This window comes from Poecilia mexicana, unplaced genomic scaffold (genome assembly GCF_051168715.1).
Source record: "Poecilia mexicana isolate PSO_F unplaced genomic scaffold, ASM5116871v1 scaffold_12, whole genome shotgun sequence".
NCBI lineage: Eukaryota > Metazoa > Chordata > Actinopteri > Cyprinodontiformes > Poeciliidae > Poecilia > Poecilia mexicana.
Genome location: NW_028263381.1, coordinates 23,295,714 through 23,305,434, shown reverse-complemented (window position 1 = coordinate 23,305,434; position 9,721 = coordinate 23,295,714). Strand labels below are relative to the sequence as shown.

The 9,721-nt window shown below is 40.8% G+C and overlaps 1 pseudogene across 1 annotated transcript; it reads left to right on the top strand.

Annotated features, from left to right (window-relative positions):
* The first annotated feature begins 6,493 nt into the window (after nucleotides 1-6,493).
* On the top strand, nucleotides 6,494-9,187 carry LOC148156156 (E3 ubiquitin-protein ligase TRIM35-like; annotated as a pseudogene). Its single transcript, XR_015764725.1, has 3 exons — nucleotides 6,494-6,765; nucleotides 6,837-8,131; nucleotides 8,176-9,187. The product of XR_015764725.1 is annotated as an E3 ubiquitin-protein ligase TRIM35-like (transcript).
* Nucleotides 9,188-9,721: the final 534 nt, after the last annotated feature.

Genomic DNA, 9,721 nt, shown 5'->3' with positions numbered 1-9,721 from the left:
CAACAGTTTGGTGCCGACCTGGACACTCGGCTCCAGCCTCAAACCTGGATTAGGATTAAAGAGACGAGGGCTGCTGGTCGGCTCCACGGCTCCAGAGCTGAGATCAACGAACTCAATCCACTGATATCTGCTGAGACTCACTCAGGGAATAAACTAACTTAATAATTATAAATTATAAAATACTAAAGGATCCTAATGACCTTTTTCCCTGAGGATTGAGATTGACCAGATTAATAGAGATTACAAGAGAAAGAAAAATAAATAAAAATAGGAAAAGAATAATAACAGAATAAAAGTAAGAGAAGACAGATCTTTGTAAAGATTATTTTCTTGAAGATTCCTGCAGGGTGTCTGTCAAAGAAATTGATACTTATAGAGATTTTTTAGTTTTTCTTGTAAAGCTGAATAAAAACCTTTACAGAGTTTTGATGGAACCACAGGTTCTAGGATGAGTCCTAGTCAAAGTCCTTATGGGAGGATAAGGCAGGTATTTACTAGAGTTTTGGTTTTAAATTCAGGGAACCAAACCTTTAGAGAATCCTAAAGACTTTATCAGAAATAAAAACCTGTTAGAGGATGAAGAGGCAGAGCGACCTCAAAGCTGATTGGTTGGATTCTGTGGAGACGTTTGCAGTCTAAAGAGGAAATCCCACCTATTCAGAAGAAATGGGTCTGAGTGGTTCCTGGGTCTTTTCTCCTCCTCAGGGTGAATCGATTCACTATATAATAATGAAATATGGAGAAAAAAGTTTGCATGATGTGAATGAATGGATGAAAAGTGTCATTTCTCCTGTTGATTGAAGCTGATGGTTTAAAAGGAAAAGAAAGATAATTAGAAGCAGAGGAAGAAACTGAGGCAAAGAAACGAGAAACGAAGAGTCGAGTTGATCCTGAGAAACAAGGAAAGTTTGGAAAGTTGGATGAAAGAGAGAAAGAAGAGAAAGACAGAAAAATGATGAACAAATGGAAATGCTTCTATTTCTGAACATAAATCTTGTGGATAAATTACAGGCCTTAATATGTTTTAGTGTGTTTGAATCAGCAAATGATTTTATTTTGAAAAGGAGGATAATAAGTGACTAAAACAATCATGAAAAGGAAAAATAAGATGTAAATATTTATATAAACAATAAAAACAACAAAACAAACTAATGGATTTCTATTTGCTTCTTCTTCTCTCCTCTGTCTGAGCCTCACTGTGGTGCATCTGACCTCTGACCTCAACTCCTCAGCCCTGTCCTCCATGGACCAGATGACGTCCCTCTCACACCAGCAGCTGATCAAAGTGATCCAGTAGATCCAGTGGATCAACAAGATGAGGAAGATGAAGAAAACCTTCATCACCTCCAGGCTCTGAAGATCCTGATTTATTTGACACCAGAGAACTGATGAGACATGTCCATTCAGGGGACGACTGTCTGTCTCCTGTTGGACATTTGGACTGAAACTGTGTGTGACTGAGCTTTAACAACCTCCACTGGTCTGCTGTCCAGGATCAGAGCAGAGAAAGAAAAGATCAACCTGATCAGAGCTGAGAGGAGAAGACACCATCTGTGGACAACATGGACATATTGTTGCCATGTGAAGCTGGACAACATGGACATATTGTTGCCATGTGAAGCTGGACAACATGGACATATTGTTGCCATGTGAAGCTGGACAACACGGACATATTGTTGCCATGTGAAGCTGGACAACATGGACATATTGTTGCCATGTGAAGCTGGACAACATGGACATATTGTTGCCATGTGAAGCTGGACAACATGGACATATTGTTGCCATGTGAAGCTGACAGCTGTAAATGATCATTTGCTGACATTTATTCTCCAAAGTCATATTTCTCTGTAATCTTTAATCCAACATGCTGTCAGTGAGCTTTACTCAGTCACTTGTTTTTTACTCAGTGCCTGAGTGGGGCAGACAAAATGAGCCACAGCTGGATAATCTGGGGACAATTAAAGGCTCCCCAAAATGTTCCATGTTGTCCCAAGATGACAAAATGTAACCAGTTAGATTAACGACGTCTCATTGGAGATGAGACTGAATTGATGTCTCTGACTTGATGACATTAGTCTGATTTCTCCTCTTCACCAGCCACTGCTTCAGGGAGTTTTGCTGTGTGATGATGGTTGAAGCTGTTGGGCCTTTAATTTGAAAGGTTCCTGTGTGGCTCAGACAGCGATGCTCTAGCATTGCTCTGTCTTTAATGGCTCAGTTAGGATTTGAACACATTTTACACAATGTTGGCACTTTTGACAAAGGTTGATGTAGTTAGTAAATCAAATGCTACTCGTCCTTTTGTTGCTGTAGATCTAGTAAAACTAGATCTTGTCTCCTTCTCTTCACATATTGTTCATCTTGGCAGTCATCAAATAAACAGGTATTTTTGTATTTTTATGTTTGAAATGTTTTGAACATAGATATGTATTTTAAAAAGACAAATGTAATAATTTCCTGCTATCAGGTTCCAGGTGTTTTCTCAGCAAACGTCAGCATGTGAACATAAAGAGTCTCTATTAAATCTAATCTATTAAATATCTCTCATCATGTTGCTTTTAATTAAATCCAGTTTGCTGAGCGTCTGCAGGTGAAGATAAAGACGAGTTATGTTGTGGTCATTTGGACTAAATCCATAAAGTCTCAAACCAGCCTGGACACAATTTGTCAGATCAGACCAAGACGGAGCCAAAGACGGAAAAACCAGTTTGAGAGCGTCTGGATCCCTGGGAAAAAGGGAGGTTCTGGTTCTGGTTCTGTTCTGTTCTGGGGATGACTGTGGGGCTACTGGAGATGATGGTCCAGAGGAACTTTAGATCAAATCAGGAACATTATGGATCACCCTGACCATCCTCTTCATCAGACGGCCTTAGAGAAACAGTGTCTTCAGTCAGAGGCTCCTTGAAATGTGCTGCGACACAGACCACTACAGGAGACTTTTCCTGCCCACAACCATCACCACCTACAATAAGTCTTTGAAGAGCCTTGAATAATATGTGTTACATTTCATTTCCCCTTGGGATCAATATGTTTGAATCTGAATCAAGTGTTAAAGTCGTCATGATTGTAGTTCCTTATTCTCACTTTTATACTTTTTATCTTTGTGTTTATATTCTTGTTCAAACTGAAGTTGCTGCTCTGACAGCTGCATTTCTTTACCATGGTACGATAAGCTATACTTTGATTAAACTATCAGTTTTTATGACACTTTTATGTCCCTGTTTATTTAAAGGGTCCAAAGTAAAGAGTGATCCCTTCTACCCAAATAATGGAGTCCAGGACTTGAATCTTTTTCAAAATCTTTGTTCATCAATTAAAAATCCCACATCAGATCCTTGCAATGTCATTTCTTCCCACTGAACACGTAGTATTTTCTGTCTGTGTCCTCAGTTTCCCAGCATGCCCTGCTGGAGTGGTGGAGGTTAATGAGGGGGCGGAGTCTGTCCTCCTGAGCTGCCGATACTCTGATCATTTGCCTGAAGAGCCTCACTGATGTGGAACCGCAGCGATCTCACTCCTAAATCTGTCCACCTGAGGAGAGAAGACAACGATGAGCTCAAAGGCCAGAACCAGAACTTTACAGGCCGGACCTCCATGAACCCTCTGGACAGCAGAACCTTCAGCCTGACTCTGAGGAAACCTCACCTGTCTGACAGTGGAAACTACACCTGCATCATCTACGACGGGAGAGAAGAACTGGAGCTGGCAGCCGTTCACCTGGAGGTCAAAGGTCAGATTAACACCAGATTCTAAAGCTACATGTTGTGAATGAATCTGTTGCAGTGAGAAAACTGATGATGATGGTTGTTGATCCTGGTCTCTGTAACCATGGAGACCAGCAGCAGCAGCAGCATCCCAGAGTGAATGAGTGAAACCCATGGATGGATGAATGAGACCAAGGACTCAGAGGGAATCTATCAGCTGCTCTGTTTGCAGTAGAAACTTGATGTTCATGAAATTATTTGACAACAATTGTGGATAATTAGTAGAGTTGGATCAGGTGGTTTTATAACGAGCATTTTATTAGACTATGTAATCATACAAATCTAATAAAACAAAGTCAAACTAAATTAGATTTAGATGCTCAGATTGGAATCAACTGTAGAAAGACTTGAAGGAAATTCTCTCCTCTCTTGTCTCTTCATCAGTTTATGATTTGTTTTGTAAGCTTTGATTAATATCAAGTTGTAGTTTAGTCCTATTTCTACATTTGTGTTGCTTTTTTCTTCTTCCTTTATTATCTACATTTGACATGAATTGCATTTTGATGTAGTTTTGATCTGTAATTGTTTGTGTATTGTCTCGGCTAGGTCTCTTCAAAGGCTGATTTTTCATGTCACTGAGACACAATTGGTTCAATGAAGATGATATAAATAAATATACAGTAAATGTCATGTAAAAACAGCTGCTTGGTTTTATATCTTTAAATGAAAATCTTTTCTCTACTTGTGAAATTGACACAAATCCTTCTTTAAAAATGTCTGCCTGCTGATTGTGGACGCAGTAAACAGAGAAGACATGGCATCTCATTAACAGTCATCAGATATTTGCCTCTAATTTTCCAGCACAACACAGAAACTCAATGATATTAAATGTTGTAATAATTTCATGTCAGTTTCCTCCCCACTGGTTACATTTGATGTTTCCTCAGATGATCAGGAGGAGGTGGCGATGAATGAAGGAGCAGAGTCTGTTATCCTGCCCTGCAGAACGTCTGCTGACCTTCCTGAGGACACTTCAGTGGACTGGACCCGTCCAGAACCAGAACTCATGATGGTTCATGTGTTTTCAAACAGCAGCAGATCTGACAATAAGCAGGACAGCCTTTATGGCGGCGCACAGAGATGAATAAAGAGCTGCTGAGGACCGGAGACGCCAGTCTGACCCTGAGGGATCCCACTGACAGAGACAGTGGAAGCAACATCTGCACCATCTACAGGGGCCAGGACATCCTGAGACACACAGTGGTTCTGACACAGGTCAAAGGTCACAGAGACACAGCTGGAACAGAATCATTTACCAATTCAATGACTTTATGTCATGTTTTGCTGATTCTATGTTGCATGACTTTGTGTTTAATGATGTGAAGCTCTTTGAAATATCTTGCTGCTGAAATGACAAATAACATTTGATTGATTTGATCTACTGATGAAGGTCAAAGGTCAGAGGAAGGTCAAACCTTATTAACAGTGTAATAAAGCTTAATAAAATCTTTATTGCTTGTCCTACTTGTTTCGCTTTATTTCAGGTAGTGGAAAACTTAATGACTGTTTTGTTAAAGTCTTTGCTAGTGTAATAATTAAATCATTATGATATGATGATTATTGGTTCATGTCAAGTTGTCGTAACAAAGACATTTTTGTCTTGAATCATGTCAGCTTTGTATTAAAAGTGTCATGATTTACCCAACAACACTTTATGACAACAGTCATAAATATTCATGAAGACTGAATGACAGTGTCATGTCAGTCTTATTCACACCCCTTCATATAAAGTGTTACTGTATCTTCTTCCTTCTGCAGGTGAAACACTCAGTAAGCTAGCAGGAGCTATAAGGCCTTCAACAAATTAGGTGCTAATATGGGGCAGATGTGGTGATGGAACAGCTGGGGAAGATTTCTGGTTGATCAAACAGTGGGTATGAATAATAAACTTGAATTAATTAGTTTGCCCTCCTCTGGTAAAAGATGGAGGGTTTCCTCTGAGTTATGGCACGTTTACAGACTCTGCATCCTGTGCTGGTTAACTGATGGGAGAATAATGGAGGAGGCGGGCCGCTGAAGATCAAAATGTCAGAGATGGGGATGAGTTTAACTACTGGACTTAAAAGCTGGAGAGAAGCCTGGCTGTAACTTTGCTTCAGCAGCAAATACATGGAAAACAGTTGATCTCCAGGCTATTTTATTATGGCCTGGGTTCATTAAATGAAGCTAATAAATTAAAATTATATCATCATTCTATCTTAACCCAATTATTATCACCAATAAAGAGCACAACAGGAAATATAGACTACATTTTAATAAAACTTTTAATGTAACATTTTTGGGGAAGAAAATGGAACATTTAGAAAAATACCTTGTTTTTGTTTTACTGACAATCACCTGCAGCTGCTTAGAGAAAATAACCTAATATCAGTTTATTAAAGCAACTTTTGGGCCAAATATGATTAATGCTACAGAGGAAACGATGGGAGAAAATTCAGGTTTATCAGCAATAAAGTGACTGAGGGAAGCATGGAGACTCACATAAAAAGGTGAAAGGTCATAAAAAATAAAACTACAGTTGGGGCAAATTTATTACAACAGAAAGATATTGTACAGATATCGAAAATAGGAAACCTAGGTTAAAAGTGTGAAAGAGAGAATAGTTTGAAAAATCAACAAAATTTGCACATATATTTCAGACAATTTCAAATAAATTAATGAAAATGTGAAAACAAAACAGAAGAGAAGGAGGAAGTTCAAACCGTCTCTTCTGAACAAACAGAGATTTAAAGAGGAACAGCAAAAGCAAATGAAGTGGATTAGCAGAGCTTGGTGTCAACAAGGACATGATAATGGAAAACACTGACTGATATTTAGAGCCTGACGGCTGTAAATGCAACAGGAAGTAGATCAGAGAGAAAAAACGAATCGAGAAATCACTCAGGGTCAACTTGATCACCGACTGACAGCCTGACACTGAGCAAGGGGAACAGAGAGCTGAGGAACCAGACGCTGGAACACAGACTGCTGCTGGAGGAAAAACAAGGGAATCATACTCAAAGTAAGAGATTAAAGTTTCTGTAGGATGGAAACTGACTTCCTGTTTTAACTTTCTGTCTGCTGGGTTTTCAGCTTCACTCAGAGACAAAATGGCTTCCAGGTTAGAGGAGGATCTCTGCTGTCCGATCTGTCAGGACATCTTTAAGGATCCGGTTCTTCTGTCATGTAGCCACAGCTTCTGTAAGGAATGTCTGAAGAACTGGTGGAGAGAGAAACCAGGAAGAGAGTGTCCAGTTTGTAAGAGGAAATCTTCTAGAGATGAACCACCTTTATGTCTGGCTCTGAAGAATCTGTGTGAGTCTTTGTTACAGCAGAGAAACCAAAATGCTTCAGAGGGTCTCTGCTCTCTGCACTCTGAGAAACTCAAACTCTTCTGTCTGGACCATCAGCAGCCAGTGTGTCTCGTCTGCAGAGATTCAGATTTACACACCGAGCACAGATTCAGAGCCATCGATGAAGCTGCTCAGCAACACAGGAAGAAACTTCAGGAAACTCTGGAGCCTTTAAAGGAGAAGCTGGAGCTCAGGAAGAAAGTTCAGGAGGAGTTTGATCAGACAGCAGAACACCTGGAGGTCCAGGCCCGACACACAGAGAGGCAGATTAGGGAGCAGTTTAAGCAGCTTCATCAGTTTCTAGCAGAGGAAGAGGAGGCCAGGCTGGCTGCACTGAGGGAGGAAGAGGAGCAGAAGAGAGGGATGATGAAGGAGAAGATGGAGGCTCTGAGCAGAGAGATAGCGGCTCTTTCAGACACAGTCAGAGCCACAGAGGAGGAGCTGAGAGCTGCAGACGTCTCATTCCTGCACAACTACAAGGCTGCAGTGGAAAGAGTCCAGCGCTGCCCCCTGCTGGAGGATCCACAGCTGCCCTCAGGAGCTCTGATAGACCAGGCCAAACATCTGGGCAACCTGGCCTTCAACATCTGGAGCAACATGGAGACCATGGTGACCTACACTCCTCTGGTTCTGGACCCAAACACGGCTGGTAAAGAACTCCATCTGTCTGAAGATCTGACCAGTTTGACTGGAGGAGAGAAACAGCAGCTTCCTGATAATCCAGAGAGTTTTGCTGATAAATTCTGTCTCTGTTTTGACTTCTGAGGGTTTGAACTCAGGGAACCACAGCTGGGATGTTGATGCTGGAGGCAGGAAATCCTGGATATTTGGTGTGATAGAAGAATCTGTTGATAGGAAGAAAAACATCAAGTCTGGACTGTTGGTTATAGAGTTCAATGGAGATGAAGACTCAGCATGGTCTCCATCAGCTCCTCCCACTCGTCTCCCAGTCCAGAATAAAGTCCAGAGGATCAGAGTGAATCTGGACTGGGACAGAGGAAAGCTGTCCTTCTCTGACCTGGATACTAACACACACACACACACACACACACACACACACACACACACACACACATCTTCACACACACCTTCACACACACCTTCACTGCCAAGATGGCTCCATTCTTCAGCTCTGATTATGAACTAAAAATCCTACCGATGAAGATCTCAGTGATCAACCAGCAGCTCAGCATGAAGAACAAAAAGTCCAAATGAAACATTATTGATCAGATGAAGGATTGGTTTGATGATTGTCAAGTTAAAACAGCAAATGGTTCATTTGTGAGTGCATTTACTATCTCCACCCAACTGGCACACACATCACAGAGAACCAAGCGCACCCATCCCTTTCACTCAGGCCCATCTGAAGTCTATCAGGTAACTTGGCACACCTGTGCTCACAATGATCTCTGCAGACAAAGAGCCTCAGCTTCAAGCTTCCACAAAGACACTCTGGTAGGAACTGGACATGATATCATTTAATCTGCATTCAGAGACCAAATCAGCCTTTGATTCAATGGGTTTGATGTGTTTGGAATGTAGTTTATTTGTTCCTTCATTCACTGTTAACTTCAAAGTAGATTGTTAACATTACCTGGAAAACTAGTGAATGAGTTGATTGTGATCTGTAATTGATTTAGTTTCATTAGTTTGTAGGTTTCCAACCTGCTCTGTGACTCTCTGTGACTCTCTGACTACTTATGCCAAGTCATGGTGGTCTTACACTGTCAGCTGAAATCATCTAAAGACAAAAAGAAAAGATGAATCAAAGATGAGATGAGTGGTTCCTGCATTTCTTTGAGGGAAACAAGCTTTTTCTAGTTTGGGCAGAAGCTGAGGTGGTTTAAAGAGACCAGAAAACTTGACAATGATTGATTGTTTACTGGTTTGGTGAATTTCTTCATATCATTTTTAAACAGTTTTTAATCAGGAAACTGGAGCTGATCTGATCATCTGGGGACTTTTTCATTTCTTTCTGTGTTTTCCACTGTAATGTTTATTATTTCCAACAACTTGATGTCAATGAAATGACTAGCAGATGATTGAAAGCATAATGGGAAGCTTAATAAATGTATTAGTAGCTGGTAAGAATGTATTTAGTTTTTCATCACTGTGATGCTGCAGTTCCAGTCGCACAAATGTGGCGCCATCCAATCACACCACACACAATAGTTCAGTCTCACCACATTTATATCTGGGTTTCTTTAAGTCTAGCATTGAATTGACAGAATAACTATTTTTGTTTAGAAGGCAGCACATCATAACGCTGTATTCTAGAAGAAGTGCAGACATTTTAGATCTCACTGTTATGTCCCGCCTGATTGAACCTGTTTTCTGAGTTTCCTCAGTCCCGGCTGCTCCAGTCCTTCACAGGAACAAAGAGCTGGAGCTGCTGAGGCTGCAGCTTGGCTCATACCACTACTCATCCAGAGGGGAGGGGGTTTTTCTATGCTGGCTTCAGTTGCTGTTTGTGTTTCTCCCCTCTGTGTTTCTATGTGGCCTGATCAGCCAGGATTTAAGTTTCCCCTTTGTCTCATTTAGGGAGGGATGTTTGTTGGAGTCAGTCTGAGTTCAACTTTGTTACTTTAACCTTTTTATGGGCCCAAGTTTGTCATTTTTTATTGT